The 27,929-nt window shown below is 43.0% G+C and overlaps 1 protein-coding gene across 12 annotated transcripts in view; it reads left to right on the top strand.

Moving 5' to 3' along the window:
- LOC126162000 (nuclear receptor coactivator 7) overlaps nucleotides 1-27,929 on the top strand; it is a 790,565-nt gene that overhangs the window by 324,573 nt on the left and 438,063 nt on the right. The window lies entirely within an intron of this gene.

The following is a 27,929-nucleotide window of genomic DNA, read 5'->3' as shown; positions in this document are numbered from 1 at the left end:
GTCACGGACACGATAAACGATTTCGAGTGGACATTATTGAAATAAAGGCGTTTCTCGTTGCGGGAGATCCTCTCACGGAATTTCAGTTGCCAGCTTTCTTCTCCAAATGGGAAAATATTTTGCTGACGCCGACCTACATAGGGGAAAAACGATCGTCATAACAAAATAAGGGAAATAATAGTTCGCACGGAAAGCTGTAGAGATTCGTTTTCTCCGCGCTCTTTTACACAGTGGAATAGTAAAGAATTCTAGTGAAGGTGGTTCCATGAACCCTCTGGCAGACATTTAAGTGTGTTTTGCAGTGTGTCCTTGTAGATGTAGACGATAGCTACAAAAATAAATTCAAATCTGACTGTCGCACTCGCGAACACTGTCAGGACCAAAGCAATGCGAAGGGAGATTCAGAAGCAGGGAATTACAGAACGAGCTGGAACTCCAAAACCACTCAATCATCAGTGATACAAATGCCCGTAACGGAAAATGTGAAGTCGAAACCATAAAAGCTGGACTACGGAGCAACGAAAGAAATTTGTTTCACATGTTTTCAGACTCCTGGCCGAGTTTACATCCCAAGAGTGAAACACTGGGGCGTTAGGTAGTGATCTGCGCATAGGCCCTGTGATTCCTCTGCAAGGTCGCATTGCTGCAACGATTATGTGACTGTTTCGGCTGATCAGGTCCATCCTAAGGTACAGTGTTTGTTCCTGAACGATGATGCTGTTTTCACAGGCGACAGGACCCTTGTTTACACAGCCCATATCGTCCAGGAGTGTTTTGTGAGAACGAGGATGAATTGTCGCATTTCCCCTAGCCACCACAGTCACCAGATCTCAGCATTACGGAGTCTTTTATGGTCTACTTTGGAGATAAGTGTGCGTGATCGCTATCCATCTCAACATCGTTACCCGAACTTGCCACTATTTTTGCAGGACGAATGGTAAAAGATACAGTAGAAAACCATACATGACATGTACTTATTCGAAACAACTTCCAGTCATTTCGGAATGGATATCAACGGTTTTCCTACACCGTATTAACCGTGATAATGCGTTGTGTTTTTGGTCTTTTCGTGTATTTGTCCACCCCCTACGTATATCTTTCGTATTTACTCATACTGTCTATTCAGTCTCAACCTTTGTGACAGCTGCAACAGCAATTCTCTGATGCAGTAAGTTGTAAATCTTCCCTGAGTTGTTGTTAACAATCACTTTCCTGCTAAGCTGTCCCGGATTTTTATGATTGTTCTTTAAACGGTTTAGTGCAGGGGTCTCCAAACTTTTTAGTTCGGGCCACATTGACTCCTCCACGAAGTCCTAAGGGCCAAGATCTACCTAGTGGGATTAAAGCACCCTAGCACTCCATGATCACCGTAATGTAAGGTTAAAGGAAGGATGAAATCGTAAAAATCTATATCCAGCACTGAAACGAACTACGATCTTTATGCTGGCTTAGCTGCGGTAAAGTTCTGACCAGTTCTTTTGAACTCCGAATAATAACTGAAATTTTTTTGAACGAAAGGAATCGCCCTCTGGCTGAGTTACGGAACGGTGAGTGGTTATGGAAGCTAGCATTTTATACTGACTTAATTAACATATGAATGACCTTAATTTGAAATTGCAAGGTGTCAACCAGCTTCTGCCTGATTTATACACGCATGTTAAGTCCTTTAGACAAAATATTGCTTTGTTTCAATCTCAGTTGAACAAAGTATTCTTCACGCATTTTAATACATGCCAAACATTGTCAGAAAACTGACGTTCCGTTTCCTGTAACTTTCGCAATTGAAGCTTTGGGCGCTTTAAAAATTAATTTTGAATCACGTTTTTCAGATATCGATGCAAATTCAAACGATATCAAGATATTTCAAAATCCCTTTGACGTCGATATACATTACCCACTGAACTTCAGTTTGAAATCATTGATTTGCAATGTAGCGACTTTTTTAAAGAAAAATATTCGAAGTCAACATTACTGGAATTTTAGAAGTGTCTTCCATCCACACAGTTTCCAAATTTACGTAAATATACCCGTGGCTTTTTTCCGCTTTTGGCACTACTAATTTGTGTGAAAAAACTTTCTCCAAAATGAAACATGCAAAAAGTACTTACAGATCAAAACTAAGTGATGATCATTTCAAGTCGCTGATGATTATCTCTACCAGTAAACTTGATCCACAACTGGAGGTAATTATGAAAGGAAAGTTACAGCTACATGAAAGTCACTACTTATCTCTAAGATGTTAAATTTCTTTACATGAATACTCCAACACTGTGAGTTTTAAAGATATAAATTAATTACAGTTATTTTTATACATCAGTTACAACTAAAATATCCAAAATCATTATGTACACCAGGTATTGTATTTTCTTTAAATTGCCTTTAAATAAAAATATTTTATACGATTTACTTGCTATGTGTATTTTACAACGTAATCAAAAGAAAGTGTAACCTCGCTTCAGAAGAATCTTCCATAATGATTGATTACTAAGGCTAATCTCTGAAGTGGCGTTCATTTGAAAGACTTGCACCAGACTCGTGAGTAGAATAAAATGCAAAGAATTTTATTTACTTAAAATGTTTTCGCCAAACTAGTCTGTTAACCGTCTTTTTAATTTTCACTATCGCACGGCGGAGAATGGTCTGTCTGTTTATTGTGGATAGCCACAAGTTTAACCACGACCACCCGCTTTGTAAAGATAGAGCTCCGACAATGTCGCGGTGTATTGGTCGCGATAGGCCTGGAAACTCAATTGTTGGCAGTATAGGTACCACCTCAAATACACTCCTGGAAATTGAAATAAGAACACCGTGAATTCATTGTCCCAGGAAGGGGAAACTTTATTGACACATTCCTGGGGTCAGATACATCACATGATCACACTGACAGAACCACAGGCACATAGACACAGGCAACAGAGCATGCACAATGTCGGCACTAGTACAGTGTATATCCACCTTTCGCAGCAATGCAGGCTGCTATTCTCCCATGGAGACGATCGTAGAGATGCTGGATGTAGTCCTGTGGAACGGCTTGCCATGCCATTTCCACCTGGCGCCCCAGTTGGACCAGCGTTCGTGCTGGACGTGCAGACCGCGTGAGACGACGCTTCATCCAGTCCCAAACATGATCGATGGGGGACAGATCCGGAGATCTTGCTGGCCAGGGTAGTTGACTTACACCTTCTAGAGCACGTTGGGTGGCACGGGATACATGCGGACGTGCATTGTCCTGTTGGAACAGCAAGTTCCCTTGCCGGTCTAGGAATGGTAGAACGATGGGTTCGATGACGGTTTGGATGTACCGTGCACTATTCAGTGTCCCCTCGACGATCACCAGTGGTGTACGGCCAGTGTAGGAGATCGCTCCCCACACCATGATGCCGGGTGTTGGCCCTGTGTGCCTCGGTCGTATGCAGTCCTGATTGTGGCGCTCACCTGCACGGCGCCAAACACGCATACGACCATCATTGGCACCAAGGCAGAAGCGACTCTCATCGCTGAAGACGACACGTCTCCATTCGTCCCTCCATTCACGCCTGTCGCGACACCACTGGAGGCGGGCTGCACGATGTTGGGGCGTGAGCGGAAGACGGCCTAACGGTGTGCGGGACCGTAGCCCAGCTTCATGGAAACTGTTGCGAATGGTCCTCGCCGATACCCCAGGAGCAACAGTGTCCCTAATTTGCTGGGAAGTGGCGGTGCGGTCCCCTACGGCACTGCGTAGGATCCTACGGTCTTGGCGTGCATCCGTGCGTCGCTGCGGTCCGGTCCCAGGTCGACGGGCACGTGCACCTTCCGCCGACCACTGGCGACAACATCGATGTACTGTGGAGACCTCACGCCCCCACGTGTTGAGCAATTCGGCGGTACGTCCACCCGGCCTCCCGCATGCCCACTATACGCCCTCGCTCAAAGTCCGTCAACTGCACATACGGTTCACGTCCACGCTGTCGCGGCATGCTACCAGTGTTAAAGACTGCGATGGAGCTCCGTATGCCACGGCAAACTGGCTGACACTGACGGCGGCGGTGCACAAATGCTGCGCAGCTAGCGCCATTCGACGGCCAACACCGCGGTTCCTGGTGTGTCCGCTGTGCCGTGCGTGTGATCATTGCTTGTACAGCCCTCTCACAGTGTCCGGAGCAAGTATGGTGGGTCTGACACACCGGTGTCAATGTGTTCTTTTTTCCATTTCCAGGAGTGTATTTGGCGGGCCGGATACGGGGGATGTCCGGCCAGCTACCGCGGGCCGGTTAGACGGCCCTCGCGGGCCGGTTTCGGCCCGCGGGCCGTAGTTAGGAGACCTCTGGTTTAGTGTATACAGAGCAAAGACCCGTTCTGTATAAGGTGAGACTAGCGTGCTGTACTGTTTAATGTCTTCAGATTACAGTGAATTATTATTTCTCAGTAACCACATGTACAGTGAATGAAGTGATCCGCTGGAACACAAAGTAGACGTAAACCGCAAAGATTATATTAGAGGGGATTCCTATAGTCGAACAAATCTTCCTTCATAATTTCTGCAACAGTGAATCGTGTTTTTAAGTGGCAGGTATCCGACGTAGCTGATACATTGGGCTATGTACTTCCCAACTTTAAATATCGAAACGGGTTTACGATAGGACGGTCTGCAACTGCAACATTTTTCTCTCGCACTATTGTACTCCTAGAGAACGAATTGCGACAGAGAATTACGAGAATATTTGATAAATACTCTGTTGTTCCTTCACAAAGTTTATTTTTTCCTCGAGACAACTGTAACATATTAGACGTTGCTAACTTGGTTACGTGGTGCTTAGATTTATGTGCGGCTGAATTAGGCCTGACGTGACTACTGAAATCATTCACGAATTATCGGTTTCAGAAAAGCGTCTACTGTACGAACTGTGTTTCTTCACACGTAATGCCTGATGGAACTTGTAGCGCAGTGATAGGCTACGAGCCCCTACTTTGCTGTATTCACCCACAAAGACACTGTGTCAGTTCTAAATGGCTGGTTTATCCTTCGTTTACTGTGAACAGAAAGTAATTAATATAGTCCACAAATTTTCTTCCATCCAGTGCACAAAATGGCTTTTGCAGCACCGACTTCTGGGTACACATTTTAGTAGTTGTAGTATGAAATTACGAAAACGTTCAACACGAAACACACAGTAAAGTAGAAATTCAGAAGTACTGTGATATGTTGCTGTTGCTGAGGAAACAGATCATTATAGAATTCCGTTAACTCGAACACGAGGTGCGTATCAGTTAGCACCTCATCAGTAAACCTATTCTTTGTATGACTGTTAACTCACAACTAACAGGGGTGGGAAAAAAGTCTCGGTACAGAAACGAGCAGTACTAAATGTATGCTTGAGGACGAAGAGTAAAGTGGCCATTAGTCTTCTGTAAAGTTACTCTTTGGAAACAAACAATACACGTAGCCCTTACCGTTCTGGTCTCCCAGCCGATTCGGCAACCGGTTCATTTCTGTGGCTACTGTTGCGTACATTTCTCGCATTATTGTTGAGAAGCCCAGTTTGGGAACGCCCTCAACAGTTGTTGTCCAATATTATGAATGATAAAAAATAAGGTGAAACATTTCACGAGCTGCTGGAAATTTCTCGCTCGTTGCTTACATCAACTACGAATCGCAGCTGTGCGACAATATATGTTGACCCCAGACACGTATATTCACTTTCTTCCTTTATTTTGAAAACACACGTGGTATTTTACATTTCTTGTTTGGGTAATGTCTGACGCTATAAGTTAACGTACGCTTAACCTAGCGAGATGGTGCAGTGTTTACAACACCGGCTCGAATCTGGGAGGACGAAGACTCGAATCCTCATCCGACCATCGAGCTTTAGATTTTCCGTGACTTCCCTAAATCGTTCCATGCATATGTCGATGGTTTCTTTGAAATGTTTCCCATCCTTGACACAATCCAAGATTGTACTCCGTCTCTAATGACCTCGATGTCGACGAGACGTTGAAGCATGATCTTCTTTCCTTTAACTTAATGAACTTGTGAGCACTAGAAACTTTCTGGGACATTAAAACTGTGCACCAGAGCGCGATTCGAACCCAGAACCTTGCCTTTCTCGGGCAGTGCTCTTACCGAGTCAAATATGTAGACACGACTCACAACCCGTCCTCAAAGTTTTATTTCGGTCAATACCTCTCTCCTGCTGTCCAAATAAGACAGATATTTTTCTGCGTACCCTGCAGGACGAGCTCCCCTTGAAGAAATTATATTGCGTATGAATGTATTAGCTAATTACAGCGTCACTTCTGGTTCAGTGTCACAAGCAACAGACGGAAACGGTGTCCTGGATGTGTCCTGTCAACCGATCCTTTCTTCTAGTCCAGTTGTGTGATAAATATCTTTTTTCCCCTGTTCTATCCAGTACCTTCTCGTTAGTTACTCAATTTACCCATCTAATCTCTAACATTGTTCCGTAGGACCACATTTCAGAAGCTTCTGTTATCTTCTGGTCCGAAATGTTTATCGAACACATTTTACTTCCGTAAAAGGCTACTCTGAGTACTGATAGCTTTAGAAAATACTTCCTAATATTTAAATATATATTACATATTAACAGATTTCTCTCTTTCAGAAATGCTTTCCTTTCTCCACTCACTCTGCATTTTACAACTACTGTGCTTGCACAGCCATCAGCTGTTGGTTGCTCAAATAGCAAAACCCAGCTGCTAACTTCAGTTCTCATTTACTTATCTAATACCCTCAATTAACTCGATTACATTTCATTGCCATTGTTTTACTCGTCTTCATCTTAAAATATCTCTTCAAGATAGTATCCATTCCGAATAACAGATGGTCAGAGTCCTTCACCGTCTCTGACCGATTTACAATGTCCTCGGCGAACCGCAAAACGGCGAACCGCAAAACTTGCGTTTTTTCTGCCCGAAATTCCTCGTCCATATGTTTCTTTGGTTTCTGTTGCTGCTTGCTCAATTCACAGATTAAATACCGTGTGGGGTAGCCTGCAATCCCGCCTCATTCACTTCTCCTCCACTGCTTCCCTTTCATGTCCTTCACCTCCTAAAACTGCTGTCTGGTCTCTGCACAAGTCGTAAATAATCTTCCGCTCTCTGTATTTTAGCCCTGCTACTTCCAGAATTTCAAATAGCGTATCCCACTAGACATTGTCAGAAGCTACAAATGCTATAAACGTAGGCTTGACTTTCTCCAACTTATTTTCTAAGATAACATAGGGTCGATATGGCCTCACGTGTTCCTGCATTTCTCCGCAACCCAAACTGATGGTCCCTGAGATCTCCTTTAACCACTTTTTTTCCATTGTTTTGTAAATAATTCCTGACAGTATTTTCAAAGATAGACTTAATCAGCTGATAGTTCGATATTATTCACACGTGTCAGCTCTTGCTCTGTTTGGAATTGGCATTATTACAGTCTTTTTTAAGTATGAGGATATTATGCTTCACTCTAATCTTAAACATGAGGTGGAATAGTTTTGTCCTGGCTGGCTCTTCCATGGATCTCAATCATTCTGATGGACTCTCATGTATTCCAGGGGCCTCGTTTCGACTCGGGTCTTTCAGTGCTCGGTCACATTATTCTCTCCGTATCGTGTCATCTAACTCATCTACATATACTTTTCTTCCCTTTCCATATTGTCTTAAAGTTCGTTTGCTTGTATAGCCCTTCCCTGCAATCTTTACAGTTTTCAGCCTTTCCTTCTTTGCGTAGCACTGGCTTGCCATCTGAAGTCTTGATATTCCTGCATTTTCTACTCTTTCCTTCAAACGGCTCTTTAATTTTCCTGTAGGCAGCAAGTATCTTTCCTCCAGTCATACGTCCTTCTGCACCCTTAACATTCGTCGTCTACCATTACCGCTAAGCCATTTTGCATTTTACGTCAGACGTTTTTGATGTCTGTATTCTCTCACCTGTTTCATTTGCAGCATTTATTTCGTTAACCAAATTCAATTCTTTGTGCATTATCCAAGGATTCATGCTGTGCTTTTTGTCTTCATACCTTTGTGATCCTAGGCTGCCTTCATTATTTCGTCGTCTTTTGTGCTCCTTCCCTTGTTCGACAATCTTTGTCTAACGCTCCCTTTGATACTCCAAACGACCTCTGGTCTCTTCAATTTATCCACGACGCATACTTTAAATTCGTACCTTCTTGCAGTTTCTTCAGTTTTAAACTTGCTGTTCATAACCAATAAACTATGGTCAGTGCACATCTGCCCTGCAAACATTTTGCATTTTAGTATCTGTTTCGAATTCTGTATTACTGTTATCTACCTTATTTATAACACTTCTGTGTCTCCAGTTCTCTTCCACGTACACAAGGTTCTTTCGTGGTATTTAAACCAAGAATTTGTGACGATGATTAAATTATACTGTGTGCAAAATTCTGCCACACGGCTTACTTAGATTCATTCTCCATCCGTTGTTCTCTTACTATGTTCTTTTTTCTTTTTATGCTTTCTCCTACTACGGAATTTTAGTCATCAATCCCACTCAAACTTCTGTGAGCTTGATTTGAAAAATTTCTTCTGTCTCATCCTACATTCTTTCAGTTTCTCCATTTGCGGAGCTGGTTCGTATATACGCAGTGGCCGAGCGGTTCTAGGCGCTTCAGTCTGGAACCGCGCGACCGCTACGGTCGCAAGTTCGAATCCTGCCTCGGGCATGGATGTGTGTGATGTCCTTAGGTTAGTTAAGTTTAAGTAGTTCTAAGTTCTAGGGGACTGATGACCTCAGATGTTAAGTCCCATAGTGCTCAGAGCCATTTGAACCATTTGGTTCGTATATAAACTACGGCGATGGGTGTCGGCTTTGTTTTTATCTTGGCTACAACGATGCATTCACTGTGTTGTTAATAGCTTAGCCGCGTTCCTGTGTTCTTATTCAGTGCTATACCCACTCCTACGTTACCCATTAATGGAATTCGTATTTACAACTCTGTATTCAAGTAACTTGAAGTCTTATTCTTATTGCCAGCACATTTCACTAATTCCCACTATATACTCAGACTATCCATTTTCGTTTTTAAATTCTCTTATCTTGCTTCCCGATTTATGGATATAACATTCCACTCTCCGCAGAATGCCAGTTTCGTTTCGCCGGGTATCCTCGTGAGTAGTTCCCACCCGGTGATCCGGGGGGGGGGGAGGGGACTATTTTACCTCCGCAATATTTTATCCAAAATGATGCCATCAATCAAGTAACCATACAGTGGAGCTGCATGCCCTCGGGAAAAATGGTGCTATTAGTTTCCACTTGCTCCGACATCCAAAGCACCAGCACAGCAAGGCGATGTTGACTACCATTACAAGGCCAGATCAATCAGATCATCCAGATTGTTGCCGTGACACTACAGAAAAGGCTGCTTGCGCCTCTTCAGGAACCACATCTTTGTCTGGCCTCTCACCTCTGTTGTGGTGGCACCTACTGTACGGCAATCCGTATCGCTGGGGCAGGCAAGTCGTACCTCACCGCCTCGATAAGGTCCATGGTTCATGATACCCGACCCTGCTTCTGTCCATGGCCCCTGTCATACTCCGTTCGCACATAATGCAAGGGAAGAACTCTTGTTGTAATTATACCGTGAATTTGGTATACTCGTATTTTTTCGGGAGAGGTCAGATTATTGTTAAATAGTGTTAAGTCCGCTTTCGGAGATCTAAGTTAGTTTTTACCTTCGACTGGAGTTTTATTAAACATTTACTCGGACATTCACTAAATAAGCTGGAGGCGAAGCCTTTGGCTCCTGTCCAGTTATTGCCTCTCTTCCGTTGATTCGGACTGATATTTGGAATTAGCAGGTTTCAGATATCCGCTCGAATTACATAATTTCAGTGGAGTTTGTCAAAATAACTACAGGCAAATAGCATATAAGCTCCCGTCTACTTGGAGATTATATGGGTTAATTAATGATTGTTATGTTACAATCCTCTTGTTGTAGTTGACCGTGTATATCGAGACTTCGTTCATTGTTAAATGCAAGGTGTGGTACTAACTGATGGAGACGCATTAAGAACTGGTAAAATTTATTTCCTTTATCATACTGCACAAACATAAACACACTATTATTCAAACTGTGTGCCACTACTATTAAACATAAGAGATAAATACTTCGCTACGCAACCGCCTTTGGTTCACGCAGCCTACACCTTCCACAGCCTCTCAACAACTGCCTCTACGTGACTCTCTGCGCCACTGGGCATTGTCGCTCTCCAAAGAACAACCACTTTCAGATACTACACACCAGTACCCTCGCAAGCAGAAGTGTGAAAGAATTTCACAGTCCTTCACCCCACTTCCATCAGCTGCCCAAAAGAGGTAGCGTTCTGTTTCTAAAAAGCTTGATTTCGACTGACTGAATTGTAATGTGTGTTTGTAATGCATTCGAACCATATATCGGGGAAAGAAATTCTAATCGCAATTTTCCTAAGACCTTGGACAACTGTGTCAGTTGTTTCTAAAACTGTCATTTAAGACATCAGATTGCTATGAAGATACCACGCTGAAATTTTAGGAAGCTTGAAAGGCCCACCGGGGCTGTTTTGCATTGGCTGTCGAGCTGGTTCCTGTTCAGATTATTGAGCGCTCGTTCCCTTTGCAGCCGCTCCCCCTTGCCAGAGAGGCTGGCCGTCAGACACGGCATCGCGTGTATCCGCCTAGTTACAAAACAGTCACGGACTGCTGCGGAACAGCAGGCGCCACCGCTGAACGTACTGTCTGCCGCTTATTGCCAGTTTAAGCCTCACCGCCAAAACATCTCCGGCCCTGACCCACATGACACAACGTGCAATTAATTAGATCCGTGACCTACTGCTCGAAGCAAATCGCCCTCCTCGCGGAACAACAGCTGTTGTCATTTGTAAGTTACCACGCATCGTTAACACCACTAAAGAGTTATAGTTTCTTTCCATGTTTGCTTTTCCTGCATAGAGTCTTCCTCTAGCATTAGAGGCGTTTCAAAAATTTAACGACGGGGAAAGGGGTGTTCAGTACGAACTACTGGTTGGACATGAGCTTTATGTATAATTCAATAATCAGAAAAAATTGGCTTACGTTGATGGCGTTTACTGTGGTTCTCTCGGATGAAGTGTTGGAAAGGGGAGGGCAGGAGGAGGCCCCATCACGTCAGTCTCCGAAACAATTTATAGAGACAGCGAAAGGCGCACGTCTATCATTCCATGTTCTGTTCGTTATGGTCGTTGATAGTCATTACACACGCGACCGAAATCCGCAATTTAGAGAGCCATCCATCAGTGCACCTCAGATTCCAGTAAACCTAGACAGTTGTCTGCAGATGACGTTGGCATTGCACCTATGGAGCATGAAGACGTTCCAGTTGGTAGGGGGCAGATTGCTAACAGGTGCCTACAAAATCGCTTATAAGATACTTACATGCCCTGTAGTGGTATTGCACTGACTCTCCATGTTGAACTAACTGTAAAATAACTAGTCATGATACACTACTGGCCATTAAAATTGCTACACCAAAAAGAAATACAGATGATAAACGGGTATTCATTGGACAATTATATTATACTAGATCTGACATGCGATTACATTTTCACGCAATTTGGGTGCATAGATCCTGAGAAATCAGTAACCAGAACAACCACCTCTGGCCGTAATAACTGCCTTGATACGCCTGGGCATTGAGTCAAACAGAGCTTGGATGGCGTGTACAGGTACAGCTGCCCATGCAGCTTCAACACGATATCACAGTTCATCAAGAGTTGTGACTGGTGTATTGTGACGAGCCAGTTGCTCGACCACCATTGATCAGACGTTTTCAATTGGTGAGAGATCCGGAGAATGTGCTGCCAGGGCAGCAGTCGAACATTTTCTGTATCCAGAAAGGCCCGTACAGGACCTCCTACATGCGGTCGTGTATTATCCTGCTGAAATGTAGGGTTTCGCAGGGATCGAATGAAGTGTAGAGCCACGGGTCGTAACACATCTGAAATGTAACGTCCACTGTTCAAAGTGCCGTCAACGGGATATGGCAGCAAGGGAGGGGAAGAAAACCAAAGTGCACTCCGTGTGCATACCGGGGGGAGTCATTCCAGATGTGGAAAGGGTCCTTCCGGATGCCATGAAGGGTACAGGGTGCACCCATCTGCAGGTGGTCGCTCATGTCGGCACCAATGATGTGTGTCGCTATGGATCGGAGGAAATCCTCTCTGGCTTCCGGCGGCTATCTGATTTGGTGAAGACTGCCAGTCTCGCTAGCGGGATGAAAGCAGAGCTCACCATCTGCAGCATCGTCGACAGGACTGACTGCGGACCTTTGGTACAGAGCCGAGTGGAGGGTCTGAATCAGAGGCTGAGACGGTTCTGCGACCATGTGGGCTGCAGATTCCTCGACTTGCGCCATAGAGTGGTGGGGTTTCGGGTTCCGCTGGATAGGTCAGGAGTCCACTACACGCAACAAGCGGCTACACGGGTAGCAGGGGTTGTGTGGCGTGGGCTGGGCGGTTTTTTAGGTTAGATGGCCTCGGGCAAGTGCAGAAAGGGCAACAGCCTCAACGGGTGCGGGGCAAAGTCAGGACATGCGGGGACCAAGCAGCAATCGGTATTGTAATTGTAAACTGTCGAAGCTGCGTTGGTAAAGTATCAGAACTTCAAGCGCTGATAGAAAGCACTGAAGCTGAAATCGTTACAGGTACGGAAAGCTGGCTGAAGCCAGAGATAAATTCTGCCGAAATTTTTAGAAAGGCACAGACGGTGTTTAGAAAGGATAGATTGCATGCAACCGGTGGTGGAGTGTTCGTCGCTGTTAGTAGTAGTTTATCCTGTAGTGAAGTAGAAGTGGATAGTTCCTGTGAATTATTATGGGTGGAGGTTACACTCAACAACCGAGCTAGGTTAATAATTGGCTCCTTTTACCGACCCCCCGACTCAGCAGCATTAGTGGCAGAACAACTGAGAGAAAATTTGGAATACATTTCACATAAATTTTCTCAGCATGTTATGGTCTTAGGTGGAGATTTCAATTTACCAGATATAGACTGGGACACTCAGATGTTTAGGACGGGTGGTAGGGACAGAGCATCGAGTGACATTATACTGAGTGCACTGTCCGAAAATTACCTCGAGCAATTAAACAGAGAACCGACTCGTGGAGATAACATCTTGGACCTTCTGATAACAAACAGACCTGAACTTTTCGACTCTGTAAGTGCAGAACAGGGAATCAGTGATCATAAGGCCGTTGCAGCATCCCTGAATATGGAAGTTAATAGGAATATAAAAAAAAAAGGGAGGAAGGTTTATCTGTTTAGCAAGAGTAATAGAAGGCAGATTTCAGACTACCTAACAGATCAAAACGAAAATTTCTGTTCCGACACTGACAATGTTGAGTGTTTATGGAAAAAGTTCAAGGCAATCGTAAAATGCGTTTTAGACAGGTACGTGCCGAGTAAAACTGTGAGGGACGGGAAAAACCCACCGTGGTACAACAACAAAGTTAGGAAACTACTGCGAAAGCAAAGAGAGCTTCACTCCAAGTTTAAACGCAGCCAAAACCTCTCAGACAAACAGAAGCTAAACGATGTCAAAGTTAGCGTAAGGAGGGCTATGCGTGAAGCGTTCAGTGAATTCGAAAGTAAAATACTAGGTACCGACTTGACAGAAAATCCTAGGAAGTTCTGGTCTTACGTTAAATCAATAAGTGGCTCGAAACATCATGTCCAGACACTCCGGGATGATGATGGCATTGAAACAGAGGATGACATGCGTGAAGCTGAAATACTAAACACCTTTTTCCAAAGCTGTTTCACAGAGGAAGACCGCACTGCAGTTCCTTCTCTAAATCCTCGCACCAACGAAAAAATGGCTGACATCGAAATAAGTGTCCAAGGAATAGAAAAGCAACTGGAATCACTCAACAGAGGAAAGTCCACTGGACCTGACGGGATACCAATTAGATTCTACACAGAGTACGCGAAAGAACTTGCCCCCCTTCTATCAGCCGTGTACCGCAAGTCTCTAGAGGAACAGAAGGTTCCAAATGATTGGAAAAGAGCACAGGTAGTCCCAGTTCTCAAGAAGGGTCGTCGAGCAGATGCGCAAAACTATAGACCTATATCTCTGACGTCGATCTGTTGTAGAATTTTAGAACATGTCTTTTGCTCGAGTATCATGTCGTTTTTGGAAACTCAGAATCTACTATGTAGGAATCAACATGGATTCCGTAAACAGCGATCGTGTGAAACCCAACTCGCTTTATTTGTTCATGAGACCCAGAAAATATTAGATACGGGCTCCCAGGTAGATGCTATTTTTCTTGACTTCCGGAAGGCGTTCGATACAGTTCCGCACTGTCGCCTGATAAACAAAGTAAGAGCCTACGGAATATCAGACCAGCTGTGTGGCTGGATTGAAGAGTTTTTAGCAAACAGAACACAGCATGTTGTTATCAACGGAGAGACGTCTACAGACGTTAAAGTAACCTCTGGCGTGCCACAGGGGAGTGTTATGGGACCATTGCTTTTCACAATATATATATAAATGACCTAGTAGATTGTGTCGGAAGTTCCATGCGGCTTTTCGCGGATGATGCTGTAGTATACAGAGAAGTTGCAGCATTAGAAAATTGTAGCGAAATGCAGGAAGATCTGCAGCGGATAGGCACTTGGTGCAGGGAGTGGCAACTGACCCTTAATATAGACAAATGTAATGTATTGCGAATACATAGAAAGAAGGATCCTTTATTGTATGATTATATGATAGCGGAACAAACACTGGTAGCAGTTACTTCTGTAAAATATCTGGGAGTATGCGTGCGGAACGATTTGAAGTGGAATGATCATATAAAATTAATTGTTGGTAAGGCGGGTACCAGGTTGAGATTCATTGGGAGAGTCCTTAGAAAATGTAGTCCATCAACAAAGGAGGTGGCTTACAAAACACTCGTTCGACCTATACTTGAGTATTGCTCATCAGTGTGGGATCCGTACCAGATCGGGTTGACGGAGGAGATAGAGAAGATCCAAAGAAGAGCGGCGCGTTTCGTCACAGGGTTATTTGGTAACCGTGATAGCGTTACGGAGATGTTTAACAAACTCAAGTGGCAGACTCTGCAAGAGAGGCGCTCTGCATCGCGGTGTAGCTTGCTCGCCAGGTTTCGAGAGGATGCGTTTCTGGATGAGGTATCGAATATATTGCTTCCCCCTACTTATACCTCCCGAGGAGATCACGAATGTAAAATTAGAGAGATTAGAGCGCGCACAGAGGCTTTCAGACAGTCGTTCTTCCCGCGAACCATACGCGACTGGAACAGGAAAGGGAGATAATGACAGTGGCACGTAAAGTGCCCTCCGCCACACACCGTTGGGTGGCTTGCGGAGTATAAATGTAGATGTAGATGTAGGTAACCGAGGTGTGTAACCAATGGCACCCCATTCCCATTCGTGCACCCAGGTACGCCGTTGAGTACACCATCGCTGGCGCTCCTGTCTGTGATGCGGCGTTAAGGGTAACCGCAGCCATGGTCTCCGACCTGCTAGTCCATGCTGCTGCAGACGTCGTCGAACTGTTCGTGCAGATGGTTGTTGTCTTGCAAACGTCCCCATCTGTTGACTCAGGGATCGAGACGTGGCTGCACGACCCTTTACAGCCATGCGGATAAGATGCCTGTCATCTCGACTGCTAGTGAAACGAGGCCGTTGGGATCCAGCACGGCGTTCCGTATTACTCTCCTGAACCCACCGCTTCCATATTCTGCTAACAGTCATTGGATCTCGACCAACGCGAGCAGCAATGTCGCGATACGATAAACCGCAATCGCGGTAGGCTATAATCCAACCTTTATCAAAATCGGAAACGTGATGATACGCATTTCTCCTCCTCACACGAGGCATCACAACAACGTTTCACCAGGCAACGCCGGTCAACTGCTGTTTGTGTATGAGAAATCGGTTGGAAACTTTCCTCATGTCAGCAGGTTGTAGGTGTCGCCAACGGCGCCAACCTTGTGTGAATGCTCTGAAAAGCTAATCATTTGCATATCACAGCATCTTCTTCCTTTCGGTTAAATTTCGCGTCTGTAGCACGTCATTTTCGTGGTGTAGCAATTTTAATGGCCAATAGTGTATAATTCAAACACTTTTGGTCGCCTTCGCTGACACGTCACTGTTAAATGCGTACATAAAATTTCAATTAATACGTAAGGGTGGCCGTTCCACTAAGTGCTCTGCAGATAAGAACTCCGAACTTTACCGCTCGCCTTCAGCGACCACATAGGTTATTTAAGTCTTACGGCTGTCACAGATAACGAAGTGGAATAAAGATCCGTCACGGGACTAATCATTCTTCATGGGTTTACATGTGCAAGCTGTAGTGTTCTCATAGTATACTGCCTTTTATGTCATCAAATTCCAATAAGAATCTAAAAAAAATACTTTTTGTCGAAAGCAACTCTACACGAGTTGCACTTGTAGCAGATGTTTTTGATAATACAAACAGAATTAATGTATGTGGGTGTAGGAGATCCGTATTCCAAACACTTCGAGAAACACACTAAGAAACAGCTCCACGGATTGACTACATTCTATAACTTTCTGCGAACAGAGGAAATGTGTTTACCATAGCAGAAATTTTAGTCTGAAGTTCATAAACCGACGGAAAAATGGAATGTGATACGTGATTTTACGTACTCTCTTATATGTTGGGTATATTTTTGGCGCAGGAGAGCGTAATATTTTTTGTATAATTTGTTATTCGGCAAAGAAACCTGTATAGTGTATGAACGAACATGTTAATTTGTTAAAAAAAAGGCACCTTGACGCACGCTGCTTGGTAATATAGTTACATACACTTTTTGTTTTAGACTAAATTACATTGTAATATAATACTCATTGCCATTCTCGTCCATCTTCAGATCCTATACGTCATATGTGATCGTTACTGAGTAAATAATTTGTATAACGTAGCACCCACTCTTCTCCGTAGACAAAATGTGTGTTTTTCTAATTTCAGTTTTAAATTTTTCTCATGCTTACTTCGCTTAACATGTGTCTGAATCGTCGTTTTCATGCTGTAAAGGGTCTAATATGATGAACTGCAATTACCGCTACAGTTTTAAATATTTGCCTGGACTGGAACTAACTGTAGTAGATGCTTCTAGGCAGAGCGCGAAGCTTCAGGTTTTAACAAGACTTTTTTTTAAGATTCTGTTCAAACAATGTTAGATTCTGAAGTATCTGTTAATTAGGTTATATTTTTTTAAATCAATCCACGCCATACTCATTGCTCTTCCAGGACGCAGTACAGAGCAAGATAGGTCTATTTTTAAGACGATGAATTCGACTTTCTCTAGGCGGGGTTTAAATCCGCATTTCACCGTATGGATATAGATGTTCTGTAGTTAACCAGGTGATTTCAAGCAATGGTGCCAGCTAATTCCTTTCTAGTCACCATCGTTCTTTGTAACAGGGACAAAAGTACGTAAACGCAGCTGTAAACGTTGAAATGTTACGAGGGCTATATCAATAATGCGTTATTTTCGTTATCCTCAGCAGCGCGCATTTAGTACGGGAATGAAGTACGAGGGCAGTTCAATAAGTAATGCAACACTTTTTTTTCTGAAACAGGGGTTGTTTTATTCAGCATTGAAATACACCAGGTTATTCCCCAATCTTTTAGCTACACAACACTATTTTTCAACGTAATCTCCATTCAATGCTACGGCCTTACGCCACCTTGAAATGAGGGCCTGTATGCCTGCACGGTACCATTCCACTGGTCGATGTCGGAGCCAACGTCGTACTGCATCAATAACTTTTTCATCATCCGCGTAGTGCCTCCCACGGATTGCGTCCTTCATTGGGCCAAACATATGGAAATCCGACGGTGCGAGATCGGGGCTGTAGGGTGCATGAGGGAGAACAGTCCACTGAAGTTTTGTGAGGTCCTCTCGGGTGCGAAGACTTGTGTGAGGTCTTGCGTTGTCATGAAGAAGGAGAAGTTCGTTCAGATTTTTGTGCCTACGAACACGCTGAAGTCGTTTCTTCAATTTCTGAAGAGTAGCACAATACACTTCAGAGTTGATCGTTTGACTATGGGGAAGGACATCGAACAGAATAACCCCTTCAGCGTCCCAGAAGACTGTAACCATGACTTTACCGGCTGAGGGTATGGCTTTAAACTTTTTCTTGGTAGGGGAGTGGGTGTGGCGCCACTCCATTGATTGCCGTTTTGTTTCAGGTTCGAAGTGATGAACCCATGTTTCATCGCCTGTAACAATCTTTGACAAGAAATTGTCACCCTCAGCCACATGACGAGCAAGCATTTCCACACAGATGGTTCTCCTTTGCTCTTTATGGTGTTCGGTTAGACAACGAGGGACCCAACGCGAACAAACCTTTGAATATCCCAACTGGTGAACAATTGTGACAGCACTACCAACAGAGATGTCAAGTTGAGCACTGAGTTGTTTGATGGTGATCCGTCGATCATCTCGAACGAGTGTGTTCGCACGCTCCGCCATTGCAGGAGTCACAGCTGTGCACGGCCGGCCCGCACGCGGGAGATCAGGCAGTCTTGCTTGACCTTGCGGCGATGATGACACACGCTTTGCCCAACGACTCACCGTGCTTTTGTCCACTGCCAGATCACCGTAGACATTCTGCAAGCGCCTATGAATGTCTGAGATGCCCTGGTTTTCCGCCAAAAGAAACTCGATCACTGCCCGTTGTTTGCAACGCACATCCGTTACAGACGCCATTTTAACAGCTCTGTACAGCGCTGCCACCTGTCGGAAGTCAATGAAACTATACGAGACGAAGCGGGAATGTTTGAAAATATTCCACAAGAAATTTCCGGTTTTTTCAACTAAAATTGGCCGAGAAAAAAAAATGTGTTGCATTACTTATTGAACTGCCCTCGTAAGAACTTAATTATCTTTCCTCAAGCTACTCGAAATGGTGACCAAAATTATTTGCAGTGAACGTACGCGCGGATATAGCCAGCAAGAGGTAAAAAGAAACAACTGTTTGCGCGCAGAAACACGCAGTTTGTTTTCTGCCAACAAACAAAATTAGTCCCGCGCGTAACCGCAATGGCAGAAATTTAGCATTGCATTCGTCCAACCTAGTATGCACTTGGAAGTATCCGGAACTAAATTAAAACTTCTACTTGGAGCTGTCCAGCACATATCCTCTTCACTGACAAAAAATAGAATTTCTATACTCGACCAGGGAGGTTGAACTAAATAACTGTTACAGTAATCCACAGACATGAATTAGCTCTCGGGTACTGGTTCGAGCGTGCCGACGTAATGCGTCCATGTACACTATGTGATCAAATGTATCCCGACACCTGGCTGAAAATGACATAAAAGTTCATGGCGCCCTCCATCTGTAAGCTGGAAATCAGTATGGTGTTGGCCCACTCTTAGCTTTGATGATAGCTTCCACTCTCCCAGACAAACGTTTAATCAGGTGCTGGAAGATTACTTGGGGAATGGCAGCCCCTTCTTTACTGAGTGCTGCACTGAAGAGAGGTGTCGATGTCGGTGGGTGGGGCTTGGCACAAAGTCGGCTTTCCAAAACATCCCAAAGGTGTTCCATAGGATTCAGGTCAGGACTCCGTACAAGCCAGTCCACTACAGGGATGTTATTGTCGTGTAACGACTCTGCCGCAGGCCGTGTATTATGAACAGGTGCTCGATCGTGTTGAAAGATGCAATCGCCATCCCCGAATTGCTCTTCAACAGTGGGAAGCAAGAAGGTGCATAAAACATCAATGTAGGTCTGTTCTGTGCTAGCGCCACGCAAAACAACAAGGGGTGCAAACACCCTCTATGAAAAACACGACCACGCCATAACAGTACCGCCTCCGAATTTTACTGTTGGCACTACACACGCTGGCATTCGCCACACCCACACCCTGCCATCGGAGCGCCACATTGTATACCGTGATTCGGCACTCGACACAACGTTTTTTTCCACTTTTCAGTCGTCCAATGTCTACGTTCCTTACACCAAGCGAGCAGTCGTTTGGCTCTTACCTGCGTCATATGTGGCTTATGAGCAGCTGCTAGACTATGAAATCCAAGTTTTCTCGCCTCCCGCCTAATTGTCATTGTACTTGCAGTGGATCCTGATGCAGTTTGGAATTCCTGTGTGATGATCTGGATATATGTCTGCCTATTACACATTGCGACCCTCTTCAGCTATCGACGGTCTCTTGTCAGTCAACAGACGAGGTCGGCCTGTACGCTTTTGTGCTATACGTATCCCTTCACGTTTCCACTTCACTCTCACATCGGAAACAGTGGACCTAGGGATGTTTAAGAGTGTGGAAATCTCGCGTGCAGACGTATGACACAAGTGACACCCAATCACCTAACTACGTTCGAAGTCCGTGAGTTCCGCGGAGCACCCCATTCTGCTCTCGCGATGTCTAATGACTACTGAGGTCGCTGATACGTAGTACCTGGCAGTAGGTGGCAGCACAGTGCACCTAATAAGAAAAACGTATGTTTTTGGGGGTGTCCGTATACTTTTGATCACATATTGTATATGACTGTTTGGTTTAGGATCCACTACTTCATGTTTATTAGCGCTCACGACCGTAGAAAGTATATGGTATAACAAAATGTAAACAAAATAAAAAATTACCGTAAAAAACATTGAGATACAAAGAATAAAAGGTTAAAGTGATTCTTAACAACGAAAGGGAACGCTACGTAACAAAATAACTGTGAGCACGAGATTCGTTTAAGATGATAAAGGGAAAGCAAGGGGGACTTCAATCTGGATGGCTGCACGAGAATTTGAACCCAGTTCCTCCTGAATGAGAATGCAATACCTCAACTGCAGCGCCACTTCGTCCTATAATCCATTGCGCGGGAAAATGTGTTGCCACAGAAGACGACGACAGTTCAGTCGTCTCATCCGGCAGCGTGCTGTAGTCCCAGCACTGGTGGACGCGTCGTTTATCGTAACAGAGCCGATTAACTGTAGCCACCACCCACACGCCTGATACGCGGATTAGCTGCGATTACCGAGTTTCAGATTAGCGCACACATGGCCTAAAGCTGCCCGAGCACACGACTGACACTTTCCACGCCGAATATAGCAGTAGATACTTTATGGCTACCGGTTTTCGCTTATTATCGTATTCCATCCTTAGAAAAATTGATTTAGGAAAGGAGCACCACCTTGTAACGTGTTATCTTGGCTCTGTTGCTGTTTCACTGATGTTGTTAATATGCAGCTAAGTAGTAGCATCTGGAAATGGGTATGTGAATTTTCTTCAACTTCTTCCTAGAATGTGATCTGTTATTTCGAAAGATCCATCTTCGCGTATGTGACGCAGTATCTGGATTCTTCGTACTTTTTCGTGTTTCTTCTTCCAAGGCCTTGAGCATGTAGTGTTTCTATTAAAGACGCTTGGTAGCATACTTTCAAGGTCTTCAATAGGTTTTGGTCTTTTTAAGCACGCCTATCTCTCTTCAAGCATTTTCTTCGGCATCCCATGTCAAAGTTTACCGGACAGTTCTCTTGCTGTCTTCTCAGGGTTAAATTTGTGAGCTAGACACTCCCATTCTAATACTGCGCAAGATGTTTCAGCAAATCCAGATTCAATCTACTGGTCATCATTTGAAGCTTGTTAATATCAAAAGCCTCTTCGATGACATATTTCAAATTTTCTTGGTACTTCAGACACATTGCTTTATCAAAATCTATTAGCATTGGCAGAGGTCAAAATGTTCTAGAGATCGATATCTGCAGTAGCTTTTTCGCTCTTAAATGTGCTCGTAACAAGCAGCTTTCACCAGCCTTCTAACCTTGGTTAAAAATGTTCCTACGTTGCCAGCTACACAAGACAATCAACATGTTCATAGACTCCTCTCATTCGTAATTTCATATTACTTCTGAGGTTTGTTTCGTCAGTTATGTTCCATTCAAACAGAAAAAGTGGTAGGCAGTTGTTTCACAACTTCCCATAAACCAAGAGTATCTTGTCACGTCACCTTTATTCTGCCTAGTAAATGCCAGTTTATTTGAAAACTTTCGTTTTCCGCCCTTTGATCTTGCCGAATGGTTTTTGCCATGTAATGGAGGAGGCATAAGCTTATTCTGGGCCTTATTGGACTAACGAGAATCATTTCCGAGTTACTCCCCTAATGTCTCTAGTTCCACTTCCTGTCCTGATTTTCTTATGAAACTAAGTTGGTAATGCCTTCTTGACCTATTTCACTTAATTTCACATGACAAAAAAGTACTTAAGTGAAAACCTAGTCGTTATTATTCAATATTATCCTACGAACTGCGGATGCAGGCCTGCAGGCGCTTTGTGTATGTCTAGAGCACCGGAAGGAGTTAGACACCACATCTCACTGTGGACTGTAAACACAGTGGTGAGCGTACGGAATAAGTCCTTGAATATGTGATTGGCTCTAAGACGTTTTAACTGTAATGGTGAGTAGAAGGGCTGTACTTGGGTTGTCTAGGGCCCTAGGCTGGGCCTGTAAAGCGGGCAGTACCAGAGAAAATTTTATAATGAACAACCTGCGAAAACAACATTTTGCTTTAAAAGCCTATCACATAGCGTTTAACTTCTGTTACTCGAGTGTGTAAATTTTCACTGTACAATTTGGTTTAATGAATACGAGAGATAAAAAAAAAGTTTCGTTTAATACTTGGGCGTTTATTATTACGTCGATTAGTTTTTATTTTACGGAATTCTTTAATAGCAGCTTACAGAATAAATACAATAACAATAACGTGTTATTGCAAAGAGAGCGATATTTCGCTGTCGCATTTTTATCAACGTGCAGTTTCCATGCCAGTTCTGTGTATTACGCTTCAATGAATACAGGCGTCATAATTATACAAAATCAAAGCCAGAATATTAGAGTATTTCCAGTTGGTACTATTATAATAATTACAACGAAAATATGTTCATGAAAATACATTCGTATTTATTTATTTCATTTCCCAATTTCCCGCTAAAACGCTCGCGGTGGTCACGTGGCCTTGTTGTGGCTTTACGAGTCAGAGAACTGTGTGTCACACCCTGTGGACCGTAAGATACCCTGCACGTTTCTTGCAATATCGTCGTAACGAATAAAGTTAACTGAAAATGTTTTTTCGCGGCTTCAAGCACTAAAGAATCAGCCTCTGACGATAGGAAGACAAAATATTTTATGGGTCCTGTATTGGAGGGAATGAGTTAAGAAACAAATCAGCTTTCTACAAAACTGAACTCACTTCAAACTGCATTTTGGTTCCAAGATGTGGTGAAGTAGCTAGCGTTTAGCCGGGCGCTAGTAGGATTTCGAAGTGAAGGAGCGCGTGGTTTGAGTAGCATCAGCTGCTCACTGAATAATTAAGCGTACAAAAATAATTGTTCTCTCTCTCTCTCTCTCTCTCTCTCTCTCTCTCTCTCTCTCTCTCTCTCTCTCTCACCCCCCCTCCTCCCTCCCTCCCTCCGTCCCTCCCTCCCTCCCCCCCCCCTCTCTCCCGATTGCAAGGCACCCGCACCGCAGTGTTAAACAAAATACTTCTTTTACTTCAAATTTTTATGGTGCTTGCCCGACATAGGCTACATGAAGCCCAGATGCCCTGGTCGTAAATTCGGCCGGCTTGAGTAGCAGAACTAAGTACGTTGTCCTGAAAGATAGGACGCTCGTCAGAGATAATAGTGACGTCATGAGTGCCCCGGGAAAGTGCGATAGGACGTTCCCATGTAGACAAACGGTATGTCTTACAGGATAGGCAGCTATCTGACACTGTTTGCTGATGACGCTGTTGTGAAAGGGAAAATGCCGTCTCCGAGTCAGGGTAGCTGGGTTCGTGAGAACGTCTTCGACAGACCGTCTGTGGGATGAATCGAAATTGATTTGAAGGATAATAAATTAAATTTGAGGTAGATAGAGAGGAGAAACATTCCTTTAACATTCGAGTATAGGTTGAATGTATTCTGCTTGATTTTCTCGTCGATTGCGTATTCACGCATAATGAAGTGACAGCAAATAACGCGAACACGTATGACCAGTTGTAGAGAAGGCGAATGGCCTACTGTGTGTTACTGGGGGTGTTCTGGGGAGTAGTAGCACACTTTGCGAGAACCGCGTGCAGAACACTTCAGTGACTCATACTGTTATACCATAACCTCAAAACTGGAGGCAATTTGCAAAACAGAATTATTTTGTTGGAGTAATAATGGTATAAAGCAACAGAGCAGTGTTACCCCCTGAGAGGAATTTTGTTATGTTGACCGGTTGTACCTAACGGAGGTGGCTTATCGGAAATGAAAGTCAGAATTACGTAAATATTTGAACAGTACGAACAAAATTTTGCCTATCTGCACTGTTTAACTGATAAAGAAAACGGTCGCCAGCCTAACTAGGCAAGAGAATGATTAACATTCTCGTTTAAGAAAGTAGGTATAAGTAACTATAAGGGACAAACACAACCTGGACTTGGCCACACGCGAGTGCAATGAACTCTGACACATACATATGTTTTAAGATTGAAACTAACAACTGGAGCAGCACAAACTATTTGCAAAAATATAACAGATACCGAAACACACTATTACTTTCAGGGCTTACACAAACTGAATGGTCTTTATAACATTACTATTAACATTCCCTCCAGGATCATAAATTGGACATAGGTTAAGTTTCTCTTAGTTAAATACTTTACTATTTGAAATGGAAGTTAATTGGAATCCACCAACAGCTTGCTTCTCACTATCATTTGAATAAAGAAATTATGGTTTTCATAATTAGTGATCTTCCTGTTACTTGTTACTGAGCATTAACACAATAGACAAACTGTGGATCCTTTTATACTATTAATATGCACGTCTAATACACAAAAAACTAACACTCAGCAAACATGAGTGTACAACGTTGAACTTCTGATTTGAAGTTGGCAACAACACGTTAGTAAGCTGTTTTACTAGGAAAATTATTTTCAGCAAGCATCATTAGCTTTAACTCACTCTCTTGTCACATTTAACTCTCTTATTACTATGTTCAAGAGGCATTAATTAGCAAAAACGCTGGTCTTAAATGTTCTTTCAGTAGGGACACTCGGTAATAACTTTATTTCAAACGGAGAGGAACCTGAGAGGTGTTATGAGGAGGAAAAAATCAAGGTAGGTACATAAATTCAGATATAAAGTACCTTATATTTGTGCATCCAATGAGCTGATCCTTCACTGTACATTATTATAGCATTCCGCTACAGTGATTGCGCAGTGTGGTGGCAACTGCATGTTGGTAGGTGGATTTGCAGTTAGAATTGCTGGACTCTGTCCTTTCTTGGTGGCGATGATGGATACCAATTCCAGAATCGTTCCAGCTATTTATCCATCCATCCGAGGCATGGGAAATTGGCTGAAAAAGCCTCTCACGGAACCAGCACAATATGCTACCTTTAAACGGCAGTTCACAGTTTGGTAGCTCGTCCCCGACTCGTATCTCGTCCCCGACTGACTATCAGTTCCACCATTTCTACATGGGCCAACCACAATTTGCGCGCGCTACACAGTTCCGTTCCCGAGGGGAACCACAACAATCTTTACATACAGAATAACTAAGAACTCTAAGTGAGGATCAGCAGTTTACATAGCAGTTTACATAGCAGCAACCAAACACATTAAATAAAACAGAACATTTTCACATACTGACATTTCTACAAAAAAATTATTCACACAGAAATTACAATTCTATATAGTAAGCTTTGTTCCCTCCAAATGGGACAAAGAATTTAAATGACAGATATACTACATTGCATAGAATCAAACCATGACTCAAAGTTTTTACAAAGAAAGGAGTATACAGTTTTATGTTATCGTTCAATCAAACAATATTTACAGAAGCTTAACGATGTAATATTAAATGAATCAGTAGAGCATTAGAGCTATGGTGTTACAAACTGCAGAGCACCAGCATTTGAGACAGACGGCAGAACGATCATGCTGCATCTAGAGTTCATTTTTTCAAAATACCGTAGTAACAAAATAAAAGGGAGATTAGGGCTTGTAGAGATGTACACAGACTATCGCTTTCTGCTCGCTCCGTTTACCTCTAGAACAAGAAAGGGAGACATCAGCAATGGTACAGCGTAAATTCCGCTATGCACTGCATAGTATCTTGTGAGGTATACATGTAAATGTAGATCAGATTTCGAAAGACCATAATCGTGCCTCGTGTGTGAGGTCCATATGTGTACTGATGGGTACAGTCCAAAGCAACACTGTTGTCTTTGACTATAGAACAAAATCGCGCATTTCTTTAAAAGAGCACCGTAAGTTATTCCTACCTGTTCGAGGTAAGGCATACTTAAGACTATTAGCGTATAATGCCTTATTTCTTAGTAGTTCCATTAGAACTGTGAATAAGAATTAATGGCTTTGACAGATTTAGAAACTGCATTTTGTATTTCATCAAACTGTGTTAGAAGGTACCCGTGGAACGTCTTGATAATGTTTCGTTTCTGTTGTGCATTTCGAAGTTCATTTACAAGTGGTACATTGATCCAGTGGACGAGAGCCGCCTTAAGACTACGCAGCAATAAATACAAAATTTAAGAATAAATATATCCTTAAGTAATGATAGCTGCTCCACTGTAAAAGAATAGGATCTCTCTGCATTTCTCATTTTGTTGCACAATCACATGGACTGTTTTTTTTTTGTTTTTTGTTTTTTTTTTTTTACTACTTAATATTCCGCAGTACGATTCAGTATAAATCACTTTTGGAACACATTCGAAGTTATAATCAGAACAAATTGTCAGTAATCGTTTGTTAAGCTCATAAATGAGAAAAAAGTGTTAACAATTGCATACTGAGCAGTTAAACAGAATTTTATGGTGTTTCAGATACATACTTTTAGAGAATGTCTCCGTATTTGACATTCCATTTTGAATCTGGAATTTAAGTCTGTCAGTACTGCTTTTCTCGAGGTCTGCGAACATTCGTCGTGAAATAGTGGTGTCATCTTACAAATCAAACATACCACGTCAACACCCAATGAAGAACTAGCTTGAAGACACAACTGACACAGTTATTACGTTCCGATGTTCCGAGCCGATGACGATGAATGCTTCGTTTTACAGATCGTGATTTTGTTCGGTACTACACTTCACACGATGATGATTAAGTGGTTGTTAAGTGTTAGCTGAGGAAAGAAATTCTAAATAAAAGAATTCACTTTCGTGTTATGAAAAAGATGGAGAAAGATAATTACAGCAATGGGTATTCACGTAATATAAAAATTTCAGGTATGCAGATATTACTTGCATTATTTCCAATGACCGTGCAAGATGTGTCAGCAGGCTGTAAACAAATCGTGTGAAAAAGATTTAGTAAGATTGCTGAAAGTCCATAAAATTGATAAATTAACACTTCCCCATCATTACTGAAACTCTGTATTAGCATCACGTAATCACCATGTATGTAATACACTACTCATAAAAACCGATAAATTGCAGATGACAAACTGGAGCAAAATATAATCTGCACTGCAATTGATAGACAGCCGTACAAACACCAATCTGATACTGAGTTACAAATTTTTGTTAATAGTGTTAGGAATATGAATAGCATAATCCCAAAACTGTGTACATTATCACGCAAAAGTTTCACGTGTTGCACAGAAAATAAATGAACCCACTGGCGACAATGAAAATTAAACGAAACACATCTGTGTATTCGACAAGAATAATTTGTGTTTGCTCAAGGTAGAACTACATTTCCGTTATTGTCGTAACTGTGTAGCTAGATCAACATTAAATGCATCAAAATTCAGGAAAGGGCTCGATTCCAACAAAAGGCAATATGTTTACAGGGTGAAGCACGTGGCCTAGACACAATTGATCATGACTGAACGCATGTTTTGTAACTGATGTTTTCTATACGTGACGACGGTCTGTTGCTTTACCAAAACCGGTAGTTCTAATAAAGT

Source organism: Schistocerca cancellata, chromosome 2 (assembly GCF_023864275.1).
Source record: "Schistocerca cancellata isolate TAMUIC-IGC-003103 chromosome 2, iqSchCanc2.1, whole genome shotgun sequence".
In the NCBI taxonomy this organism is placed as follows: domain Eukaryota; kingdom Metazoa; phylum Arthropoda; class Insecta; order Orthoptera; family Acrididae; genus Schistocerca; species Schistocerca cancellata.
This window is presented reverse-complemented; position numbering and strand designations above follow the sequence as displayed.